Source organism: Symphodus melops (assembly GCF_947650265.1).
Source record: "Symphodus melops genome assembly, chromosome: 11".
Classification (NCBI taxonomy): Eukaryota; Metazoa; Chordata; class Actinopteri; order Labriformes; family Labridae; genus Symphodus; species Symphodus melops.
This window is the reverse complement of record NC_136701.1, coordinates 15,892,985-15,906,192: the sequence shown is the minus strand read 5'-3', so window position 1 is coordinate 15,906,192 and position 13,208 is coordinate 15,892,985. Positions and strand designations below refer to the sequence as shown.

Sequence of the window (13,208 nt, the reverse complement as noted above, 5' to 3'; positions counted from 1 at the left end):
CCAGCTTCACCTGCTGTCTCCTGTCAGACAGGAAGTCTGTGATCCACCTGCAGGTAGAGTCAGGCACGTTCAGCTGAGACAGCTTGTCCTGTATCGAAGGCAGAGCTGAAGTCCACAAACAGGATCCTGATGTAGGTTCCTACTGAGTCCAGATGCTTGATGATGGAGTGGAGGGCCAGGATGAAAGCATCGTCAACAGAGGAGGAGGAGGGGGTCTGGGATGTCTTTAGGGTGTGAAAGCACAAGGCGCTCAAAAGAATTTATTACCACAGAGGTCAGGGCAACGGGTCTGAGCATCTTTGCCTGAGAGCTGTTGTGGGAGTTTCTCAGAGTAAAGACACTTTGCTTCTCTCACCGGCCTGCTGAAGGTGTATTTAGCCTTTTTTAAACTCTCCCTGTCCACACTCCGAAAAGCCACCTCCTTTTCCCGCCTTAACGATCTGAGTTTAGCAGTGAACCAGGGCTTGTCGTTGTTGTAACTCTCTGTAGTGCGTGATGTTACACATAAGTCCCGGCAGAAGCCAATGTATGACGTCAAAGCCTCTGTGTACTCATCCAGACTGTTTGTGGCAGACCTGAAAACATCCCAGTCAGTGCAGTCTAAGCACGCCTTTAATTCTTCCAGAGCTTCACTGGTCCACTTCTTTCATGTCCTCACAACAGGCTTACGGAGCTTTAATTTCTGCTTGTATGACGTGGTCAGAGTGGCCTATTGCAGCGCGGGGGACAGTGTTTCTTTATTTTCTTTGTGTAATTTTAGTAGGAATGCCGTTCTTTTAATGCTCTGTGTGCCTTTGAATTGCGCCCCAGGGACAAATAACGTTTTTGTTGTTTTTTTTTTTTTTTTTAATTGAATTGAATTGCGATCCAAAACACTGCCCTATCTGGTCGGACATTTAATAAACAGTTTGTATTTAGGAAGCTCATGTTGGAATGTTAAGACTTTTAGGATGTTAAAGCGATTCTGGAGTTTCTTTCAAAACACTGCAGCATTGAGGTGGAAACAAATAACAATACTCATTTAAAAAATTGCCTTGCCTGAATCATGAAACCTAAGACGTGATGGAAAACTGTCCATTGTGCCAATGGGTGGTATTAACATTAAGTCTGCCTTAATGTTGACAGTGGCGTGAGAGCTGTATCTTAGGCGTGGGAAAGACATCAATCTTGGGAGACATCATCAGTGGTGTGCCTTTGATTGAGGGGGTGTTTCGGCCTTTTAACACCAAAAGAGGGGAGATGGATCATCCAAGCAAACATTGAATCAAGTCAAATCAAGTTTACATAACACATTTACAAACAGCTTCAGCTAACCAAAGTGCTTTATAGGCACACAAACAGACACTTACCTAGACTAAAAATACTAAGGGACTCAAATTATCAAAAGGGTAAGAAACAATCATTCTTATGTTTAATTTTTCCAAATTCACTGCTACCCTGATTCAACCATGGTTGTCTGGTTTTAAATAATAAGTTTCGGAAATGACAAAAAAAATGTTCGGGTTTCGAATCCAACTTTGGCCTTTTGGTGCATGTCATTCCCCACTCTCTCCTCCGAGCATCCCGTCTCTCTTCAGCCATTAGAGTCAAAAATTGTCCCAAAAAATACATTGACGTGAGCATGAAGATGCCTTAATACCCGTCGTACTCTGGAATTAAAAGTGCATCTGACGAAAACCAGCAACAAACATGGTCAACAAACACTAATCCTCACAATGTTATTTGTTTTCCAGGGGAGATGCTCTCCTCGTGTCACCCTAACCGACCTGTTTAACTGGAAAAAGAGATCAAGATTGGACACTTGTTTTTCAATTTCCATTTTGATTGTGGACCGAATAAAAAATATCTACAAATCCGATTCAAAGAGTTTTCACCTTGGTTGAAATACATTTATGAAAACTTAAAAAAAATCTTCATTTCCTAAACTTGAAAGTTTGTTAATGATTTAAAAAAAATGGGCTCACAGGCTATAACCAGCATACTTACATAATATTGTTTTGTATATTAAATGTTTTACTCCAACAAAAAAAACATGTTATGTTTTGGGCTTTCTACCAAAACTTTTATTTATTTAGCAAATTCTAAGTGCATCAGTGTACCGACAACAAGCAGACACACAGATAATTATGGATGAATTCATATTTCCTCCATGTAATATCCATGAGTGGGAGATGCACACATTGGTGAAATAATAGTAACTGGAAGAAAAGCATTCAAAGACAGTTCCATGCCTGTTTTGCCTCCCCATCCAGGTTTTCCTCTCTCATCTTTTATCCTTGAATACACTCCCACAGTGGACAATATAAAATATTTTTTCATCATCATTTCAGGCATCATCTTAAGCGTCAGTGCTGACGTAAATCGTCAAATTTGACTTGTTGTCGGCTTCATTATCCCAAATGTACCACTTCCTAGAATCCTACAGAGAGGGAACTACATAGGAAGCATTAACCTCAGACATCAAGGCTGTGAATGCTATTTGTTTTTTTGTGGTTTCTTCACATTAAAACACTGCAATCAAATGTACACCAGTACATCATTTATATAAGATAACAGTTGGTGAAAACTCAAAAAGAAAAACATACTGTAGGTCAGTGGCATCATTATCCCTACAAAGGCTATCCCATTATCAGCTCTCAGTGTCATGTTCAGCTCCTGTGAAAACCAATCCACACCCGCAAATCCCTCCTGTTTGGCCATTACCAACTTCTTGTAGTTTGACAAGCTGTGAGAAAACATAATATCCAGCAGACTTTTACCTCTATTGACAACTAGCAGTATGAGTTTTCCCGCACTGTGAAATCGTAGTGTGAGGCCAGACACGAGCCAAACCACAGTGACCCACAAGACCAATTATAAGGCTTTGATGACAGGACAGAACAGCAGAACCTTGTGGGTAAATCTTTTTTTCAGCTTGTAAGAAACACACAAATCAATACATATTTCAAAAACACATTTATCTTGCAGAAATCAGATACAAGCTCTTTCCAATTCAGTGTTCTCTGGTTTTTCGAACATAGAGCTTTGTGAAATTTCACTTCAGCTTTAAAGGCAGCGTTGGTCATTTTGTCCCAATACACTTTTGAGTATTTTGGTTGAAATTGTCTTTATGTCCTGACAGAAATTGATAATTCATGTACTTTGAAAAAGTAACAAAGAAAATGTGTCGTCTGTTGCAGCTGTAAGCCTGTAAAAACTTCGACCAATGTCTGCCACGAGGTACCAATTTGATGAACCAATCATGTCTCCTTGTCTGTTGTAAGTTGTAAAATATAATTTCATTTTTTTTTCTTTACCTGTACTACTATAAAGTTTAGTGTTTACTTAGAGCTGAATGAGAAATGAGACAAAGCACCTTCTACACAATGTAAGTGATGAGTTGAGATCATTTTCTGGTGAAACGCTTGTGCATTTAAGTTAGGGGCGTGGCTTATGAGGGAACGCTACTTTCAAAATTATATTGTTTTCAAGAGTTATCAACCCTGGCTTTAAAACCTTTTGCTTTGCGTAGATGGGGAAACAGGGATATTCAAAATGAACTAATCTGATTTCCTGCTACAATAATTGACACAGTCCTGAGGCCTTAGGGTTGAACTGTTAAGAACCTTCCAAATCTTAACAGGAGCTGTCAGTGACATATGTTCAAGATGTATATAGAACAGAGAGTTGATTTACACTTTCAAAAAAGCAAGCAAGAGATCATTATTTGTCCCCTTACACAGGTAAAAGTGATCAAATCAGTAAGCAATCACTGCTTGATAGAGAAAGTACGATGACAACAACTAGTTAGTTAAGCCAATGCATCAAAACACAAATCACAGTGAGAGTCAAATTCAAGCAAGCATAATTCTTTTTCTGCCAGTGTGCAGCCCACTATCCTTCAAGTAGAGAGTCGGTCTTGCGAACATTTTCCTTCATGTGTGTAAATGAAACAATCTTTGAATGGGTCTTTTTTTAGAGGTCGGATATCAACACATCCCGCTAAAACGGCAGTTTCTTTGCTTTACTTCGAAGTACGTAGCGGAGGTACAACTGAATTGAAGCCACAGTGTCAGTGAATGAATGCAGAGGAAGGGGCCAGAGGACGATCACCTGAGCTGCAGGGAGTTAGGCAGAACTTGATGCGTTAAGGAGGGGCCAAACATTAAAAATGTAAAAAAAAAGATTTAAAAAAATAAATAATAATAATGCGTATTCACTATTCAGATGTGAAAAATATCTGTATGCATCTCATTAATTTGTGCTTTGCAAATTCATGGGATTTAGGCTCATCTCTAAGACACACGCCCAATGACCTTTGTTAGGTCATTCCACTCTATACTTAATGGAACATCATGCTGAGTGTGATAGTCCAGACATGTTACCTTGATTAACAATCTAAAAATAGGTTCTACACAATGAGTGTTCTCTCCACTGTAAAACACAGGAATGCTTACTTGAGGCAGAAGTGGACTACAATGTGTTCTGGAGTTTATACAAAACTGACGATAGCTGATTTTGTGTCGAAAGTGGAAGTATGTCAAAGGGACATAAAGGTCATCCTCTGAAGTGAGACACTGTGAATGCAGGGTGGTGTGAAAATATATGTCTGAAACTGCAACAAGAATAGCTCTTGTTCAGCTCCCATTGTCTCTCTATGTGAAGCAGATACATAAAACCCTGGGATACATGTACAGCGCATGAAAAAACTTCACTCAAGTAAAAACATCTTAACCTTTTGGAGCTGATGGCCTTAGTGTTTAGTTTGCGCTCCACATGCAGAGGCTATAGTCCTCCAAGTGAGTGGCCCAAGTTCAAATCTAACCGGTGGCTCCTTTCCCACATATTTACTTCTCTTACCACTCTCCTGTAGAATAAAGGCAAACGTCCAGAGTAAATCTAAATTATAATAAACTCAAAGTACTTGTGCCCTAATGAAAGGATAAGTGCTCAGTGAAAACATCTGTTATCCTAATTATGCCTCTATGCCCGACTGATAAGTTACATAACCTGCACTATAGCCCTTAGTCACCACCGTAACCGTAACTAAACAGTATTGCCATCTTCAATGGACCAAATCTGCGTAAAAGATGTGAACTCTTTGTAGATACAATGCTCATACCCTACCACAATGACGCGTCTGGCCCCCCAAAACCATGTGTGATGGACAGCAAGAGCCAGATACTCATTGGGGTTGTTAAGTGGGAACCTCATCCACCAGTGTTTAAAAAAGTTGCTTGCAACCTATATGTAATCTCATTGTCTCTTAACGGTCCCATATTCTGCTTTTTTTCTGGTTTGATATGTTCTTGAGTGTATTTTCCAGGTATCTGTGCATGTTTAGGCCCATCTATTTGCAAAAATTCAAAGTCCGAGGAAACACGGCCAACATCCCCAGGTTAGCAGTAGCAATTGCTGCATATAACGCTCGGTCTTTAACATTCCCAATATGGTAAAAGGGGCGGGGCATATCTGAGAACAAAGCTGAACGACTGACCAATTAGACTGACAGAGAGAGAGCAGATCGGCCGACCAATCAGATCAGACTTAACACACGCGGGGACCATTGTTTTTTTTGTTTTGTTTTTTTCTCTTTGTGGGGGATTCTGAGATTAGAAATACAGGCAGATGAGAGAGCCTGCATGGAGTAGCAGCAAATGAAAACACTTTTTATTAGCGATTGTAAACATACTTTAGTTGACATAAAATATATACATGAACCCCCAAAAGGGAATAATATGGGACCTTTTAAAACAATAAATGTTTCCAAAAAACAGTAGCGTGCCCTTATTCGATTTTGTCAAGCCATCTTTGTCATGCATGAATAATCTTTGGTTTTAAAATGAATTTATACATATAATTAACACATACTTCATGTCAAAGCCTCTCTATCCATTTGTTGGTTTACACTGATGTCCATCACACACAAGTTCATGAGAAATTCAGCAAATGTGATTAGTAGGTTTTCACTACAAGGACTAAACCAAACTGTAAGTAATGGCACACATACAAATAGAGCAGTGGGGCCAGTGAACTCAGAGTCGCTTCCAGAAATGTAGGCAGGCCGATTAACCCACTTCGATTTGTAACTCTGTGTAATCCCCCCTGCAGCAGGGTCCAAGCCTTGTGTCATTAACACACAGGCAAAGAGAACACGAAGCGAGGGAGAACTAGAGAGTGAGAGAGCATCAGAGGGATGAGTGACTGCACCAAAGGAATAACATCAGCTTGATGTGGGACAGGTGCAGAAATGATTGCCCTGCAATGAGCGACCAGCCCGATGGCAATATGTTGTCCATTCCCCACTGACAAGACAACAAGATGCTGCTGCTTAACATACCTACAGCTGCAGGGACTGGCCATGGTGTCTGATGGCTGAACATCCAGTCCATCATTCATTGTCACAAGCAGCAGTGAATCAGATGCTTAACTAGTGAGCTTGTTTAACCTGAGGGAATTGATTACACGCCTTCCTTCCCCTGACATTTAGAGCTACGGTACTAATTGTACAATAAGCACTGTCTGTAACATTAATAACGATCCAAGCAGAAGGCCTACATATTCATGACGAGGGTGCTTTGTGATGTAGGTGAGCGTGCGTGTGTCTTTGTGTACTGCGAAGGATCTACGTCATTCCTTTTATTAATGTTAGATGTTGCAGATTATGATGAAGATTTTCAAGTGTTGCTGCAGGGTTCAGTGAGGCTTAACTGCGTAAGCTTTCAACATAAGAGACAGCTTGGTGTGTGATAGAGAACTAAAAGAAAGCTTTTCTTCATCACATCACAGAAAATTTTTTGGTTATATAAAGGGTTCCCCAACTTGTGTTTATGATTTTTCTAACATGAAAGCACCTACCCGGCTAAATTAAACCAAGGTTACAGCTTTGTAGGACAGTTGTGAATGGTGCATTGTTCTCCAAGGTGGGCACAATGTCTCCATTTGGACTACAATGTATATCTTAGCTTGGTTTGCTTGATGCTAAAACATACTTGAAAATGCCATAAGCTGGCTAACAGAACTAGCATCACAAACATTTTAACTTCTTTTAAATGTTCTATTTTACACAACAATCACCCTATAAATTTGGATTTACAGGCATATGTTTCCTAAACGAGTTGAAAACAATCTTTAAAAAACTGCTGACTCATGCTAGTTTGGTCAAATTTTTCCTGCACATTCAAAAGCGCAATCACAGCTTATAATGCATATCAATGGAGGCAAGGATGCTAAATATTTACGGACAAGACTTTCTATTCTATTGTGTTTAGAGTTTCTGTATTTTTCTGTATTGCTGCTGCAATGCCCACATTTCCTTTTGGGATCAATAAAGTACTATCTTGTCTTATTTTAAGAATGGAAAGACATCACCAAACTTTGGACATTGCAGATTATGCATTTCACTAAATGAATCCATGATATTTACCTTGACCATTAACATTGTAAATGTATGTATAGCCTACATTGAAAACTATTTTAAACAACTGAGAGCAACAACCACCGCTGTAGGCCTTCTTTACTGTTTTGGTCCAGCCTGTTATCTTGCTAGCATTTGTTAAAGAGCACTTAATGCACATTAAAGTAATAAACTGCTGGGCTCGCCATTAGTTTTGATGTTTTAGATACAAAAGTTTAATTAAGGAAACTATTAAGGACATATTTTGACTTGTGAAAGCTAGAGGGTCATTTGCATAGACACAAAAACTGACAAAGAGTTGGAGTGAAAAGAGTTTGAGAAAGAAAATAATGAGCAACAAAATTATAAAAATATAAGACAGCATTTTGTAAAGAAAGCAACTTTTGCTCAAATGAGGAGGAGAAATAAATACAGAGCTCAGCCCATTCACGTACTAAAAAGTGAAAAGGTTTGGATAACTGCAGAAACCTTAGTCTACCCCAAAATTGAAAAAGGATATCTGCATAGAGACCAGACATAATAATGCTTGATTCACCATTTACCCAGACATCTTTGTACACACAGCTTATGAGATTCTGACTGCACCAAAACCTGTGGTAATCTTGTCATGATAACAGCTGCTCCGTCTACATCCCTTCCCTTTTCTGTCTCTGTTCATCCCACGATTCCCCCCTCTCTGAATGTTTTCCTCTTTCAGAGGCAACAATTTCTCTCTTGCACACCAGCTGTTGTTCTTCAACTTTTTTTTGTTTCGCACACCTCATTTAGTTATCCGCACAACCAAATATAATTAGCCTCTGTTTATATTTGGGGTTAGCTCACAGTTACCCTCTGCTGTTTTCATAGACATTACTGTTCTGGCCTTTATTATACCCCCCCCATGTGATACCCTCTAACCTGTCTTTGGCACTTTGACCCAATTGTTAGTTTATTTTAATCACTCCTTTAAAGAGCAACTTTTACAGTTTGGCAGATGCATTTTGTTTTTCTTAAAGGGAAAGTAATTTGAACAATATCAGTTACAGAAAAAAACAGGAGGAAATACTGCATTTGTTGATGAACTAATTTCCTTTTTGGATTGAAACATAATGCCATAGATGGACCAGATGTCCTCAAAAGGGACACATTTTAACCAGCAGATGTCTCCTATGTAAAGCTGTCCCTCCAGGATTTCACAGACCATTTTTGGGGATTGTTGCTAGGTTTACCTAACTGAGAGACGATTAGCCGTATGTCCTAAAACCCGTAATGACATAATAACTGTGACTGGAGATATGTTACCATTACGTTTTGTTGAAAAAGAAAGCTTCTGTGAGCGGAAGGTGTTTGTTGAGCCAGAGTACAAGCCACGATCATGGCTAACAACAGCTATGACAGTGGGAAACATAGCAGAATTGTGCAAAACAGCAAAGTGATACCACAAACTTCTGGACAACTCTCTCTACGGAGTCATATGTTACCATCACTTGTCTTTTCATTGAGACCTGAGATTTGAAGGCTGCTGTCCTACAGACACACAATACTGATGAGCAGCACAGCGCAGGAAACGTTGCTGACCAAAGGGAGATCCTGGAATGACTTTCTGTGTTTTTTTACTGTAAAAATGATCAAACCATCGAGTGCCATTTTTTTTTCCAGAAAGTAATGTGATTACTTTCAGATTTCGATGATTTATTTGTTTAGATTACTGTGAATGCCTTCATCATAATGTACAGTGTGAGGTCGGCTTTCTAATTCAACCGACATGAACATTATCAAGGCGTGCACCTTCATCCTTTACATTTACTTTATTGGTTGTTGATGTGAAAAACTCTACAGGGAGGCTTACACATTTAAACCTCACAGCATGAATAATGTAGGGTGGTGCATGAGTTGTTTCAGCACTCCGCTCATACAATTCATCCACTCCTCCGACATCCCTTGTGACTTATTCCTGTATAGGATTACTGTCTTTCTTTTATTCTTATGTAATTTCTACACACAGCTTCTTTGTATGCTTCATTGATTTGTCTTTTTTTTAAAGACTGATCAATAAGTGTAGCAGGTTGGTGCCAGGCTTTTTAAATGTGAATGATATGGCTTTGTGAAAAAAGATAAGTATAAAGGTGAAAACGTTTCTCGCAGTGCCACAAATCACAAGCAAATAAATAAATAACATGTCAGTGAATTAGTGAGTGTGGTCTGGGATCTGATATTTCGTGTAGTGAGGCCTAGGCAATAAAAAGATAACAATAATGATCAGCCTGCAAATTAAAAAAAGATAATGATTGGACACTTATGTGATAATTACCGATAACTGATCACCTTTATAGTCATATTGCCCAGGCTTGGTTGTGGTCTTCATAAATGAATTATATTGTTTTGAAGATTGATGAGGTCAGATATGTAACTACTGTATTTCATTGAATATAATCATTCTACACTTTTGGTAGAATGCCTTTATGGAAGGTCCAAAGGTCAGAGGTCCAAATGCGTGTGTCAACTCGTAATACTCACATTGTTAATAAAGAGAATAAGTTGCTGGAATCAATGACAAGGTAAGAAGGAATAAGACTTAAATTCATTATTTCTCTTTATACAACAGACACTGATAGGTCAATAAGCACATTTTCTTTGACATAGGGCACATGTCATTCCGTATGAAAGGGCATGGCTCTAAAAACAAACAGAGAAAACTGCCCCCACACTCTCACTTTCCTCAAATATAAATTGAACTCCTTTGGTTTAGGTCCAATGCAAATATCTCTCAAAGGATTGACTGCACAGAACAGGATTAAAAGAGAAGCACCTTATAAGTTTACATTCATAGGGTGGCCATAAATAGCACACAGCATGAATGCAAACGTTGATAATGGCTGAGTAATTAGGTAACGAGTTTTAATTTGTACAGATAGTGCAATCAATTGTTTAGGTGTTTACAGGTGAAACCTTTGTTATAGTATTGTACTGTTATCCCCAAGTGGATAAAAAAACACATGGTGAAAGTAATCAGTATTCATGCCTTTGCATGGATGATTAATTCTCTTTCATCACAGCATTCAGATTACTAAAATTACTTTTATCCTGCTCCGCCTCCGAGATCGTGACAATGTTCTGGTGCAGCTCTTAACTGAATGCTACCTGATGTTTAACATTCTCATGACAGCTAAACAGGAAGGATATGGATAACAAGGCATTTAATCCAATTGGGATTTTTGAATGCCTTCCATGTTAATAATATCTCAGTTGTCTATTGTTTTCTTCTGTTCCATCTCAACTTGCCATATGATATAAGTTGACATTATGCAGCAAGGTCACTTCTTTAGTACAATGCAACATGAGTTGAGTGGTGTCTGTATTTCACATCATATTCAGACCAAATTTCCAATGATGTTGTCTTGGTAACAAAGATTGAGGTTCAGTCTCAGCTGTCTCTTAAGTCTGACCGATCAATCATCTATCCCAAGCAGTGCAAATGAATCAATAACATAGCAGCCCCACTACATTATAAACTCTCCAGCACTTTCAATACCAGATGCTTCCTAGACCTTTAGGTTGAGTTTAGGCCCCAGTAAGTGAAGGATTAGGATTCATGAATGTGCATATTTACATGAAGGTCTTTTTGATGATCTTTTTAACTGATATCTAATTCCTTTTATCAGTAAGGATTAAGGTGTTTAAATTAAACTTCTCAGCAGGCTTATCATTTGTTTAAAAAATACATCTTTATAAAATTGACATTTCAAGTATGTTAAACATTACATCCTTTTTTAAGGATTTACTATGCTATAGGATGCTTATTTTAGACTGCTGATAAGAAGAAGACACTGCCAGAATCTTTTAAGGACTTCATAAAGTTTAACTTTTAAAAGAGTAGTTTTAAGTGCTGCACCTACCCATTAAAGACAAATCGAGACTGGTGTGGCTTCATTTTGTCTGCAGAATCCAAACTGAAGAAAACTCTGCTCTTGCTTTATTACACTTATTCATTGAGCTGTACTCGTCCACTACATTTAAAACTTTATTACCCACGATTTCAGAGGGAGACTCGGGCCATTTGCTCATTAGCTTGTTATGAGTTTTCAAAGAGATCGCATAGGACGGTTTTTAAATAGTTTTACAGTGCCTTCATGAATTCACACATTTTAATTGCGCCTCACACTTCACGTTTTATTTATTTCCCAGCACATTCTGATTGTGTTGCAATTTGCGAATCTTCACACTTGCATTGCACTTGCCTCTACACTTGCCTTAGTATCCATTCAACCGTCATGAAGCCAGTTTGGAGATCAATTGGGAGCTTGACAAGCCTCCAGTAATCCAACCTTGTTCGATGTTTTCCTGTGAAATCCTGCTGGGTAAAGTGTGTTTGGAACGACACCGTCTCTTTTTACAAATATAAAATGATGTCCTATTCATTCACTTTAAAGAATAATTCCACTTTATCATTTATCTTTTGATAAGTATCATTAACTTACGATGGGCTGATTAGGTTGATGTTCCCTAATCATTATATACTTGAAGTTAACTGTCAAATTCATGCCATGAAATATATTAAAATCAGATTGACTAATTATTTGGCTGCTCACCAATTTATGATTCCGCACACATCAGCTATACAATATGGAAGACTGCTGTAGAATAGATTAAGATGCAGGCCTAATATCATTTTAAAGCTCTTAAGTCCGGATGAGATAGAACTCAATACCACATAAGTGCTGCTGCGATCTTTCTTTCCTTTATTATCGTATGCCGAATACAATCTCTAGCCATTCTGCCAACATCCATTAGAATGCATCAAGTGTTTGATATATGGTAGACATTTCAGTGGGTTATCTTTGCATTTATAGCAGACCTCCTGTTTCAGATATCTTCTTTGAGGAAGAGGAAATAAATGCGTTCTAAAATTTGTGGGGGGGTGGCTCCCTCTCCAACAATCAATAAGCTCCTCTTGACCTTTATGAGCATCAATAATGGTATTTCTGCCTTTTGGAGGGGAATAAAAACTTGAGTTCATCCTCAGACTGGGGTATTTCTTCCCTTGTGAAAACTGTTGGATTAGGATTCAAGTGCTTAGACGCTCAACAAAAAGCAGATACTCAGACTTAAATGGCACTAGAGAAGGTACAAAGAGTGAGAATTGCTTTGAGAATGAAACAGGAAGAATGAAAGATGTGTCTACAAGCATGAAGAGGTCTGGTTTTCCTTCCATAAGTGCATGCATGAAGCTCTGCAAAGCAACCTGGCCTGCAGTTGAATGTCTACCATGCCAATGATATTCCATTCATTGCATGTGCCACTATATATGTCCACCTCTGAGTCATACAGAATAAACCCTGAGCAGCACGAGGTACATGACCTTCCCTCCAACGCCAAGCCCTGCTTCTGACTCTCCACATGGTAACGTGTTAATGTCACATCTCTCACCCCTCACCCCCTTGCTGTCTCTCTCTCTCTGTCACAGCCACAGAGGTGAAAAAGTTGACCCCAAGGTGTTGCACAATCATATCCTATACATTTTCACCCTAGAAGGCTCAGGACTTTGGCTCTGACACCCAAAGAACAAGTGACCTTTCATGGGTATGTAATGAACACCAGACACATCCTCCTCATCACATGTCTGGCTCCGGGCCTAAGTGACATGTAATGTAGTTTCATGCATGCTATATGACTCAGTAAAAACAGTGTCGGGTGCTTTTATCTTTAGAGAACTTAAGCAGTAATCAGTTTCTTCATTTTCTTGTAACTTTAATGAAGAAAAGGAAATGTTTTTTTCTGGAGTAAATCACTGTAAAATACTTGGGTCCAGGAAGTGCATTTGGACATCAGAACC

General features: G+C 38.8%; 1 protein-coding gene across 2 annotated transcripts in view; it reads right to left on the bottom strand.

Moving 5' to 3' along the window:
- Positions 1-13,208, bottom strand: part of gabrb2b (gamma-aminobutyric acid type A receptor subunit beta2b) — a 107,143-nt gene that overhangs the window by 40,784 nt on the left and 53,151 nt on the right. The window lies entirely within an intron of this gene.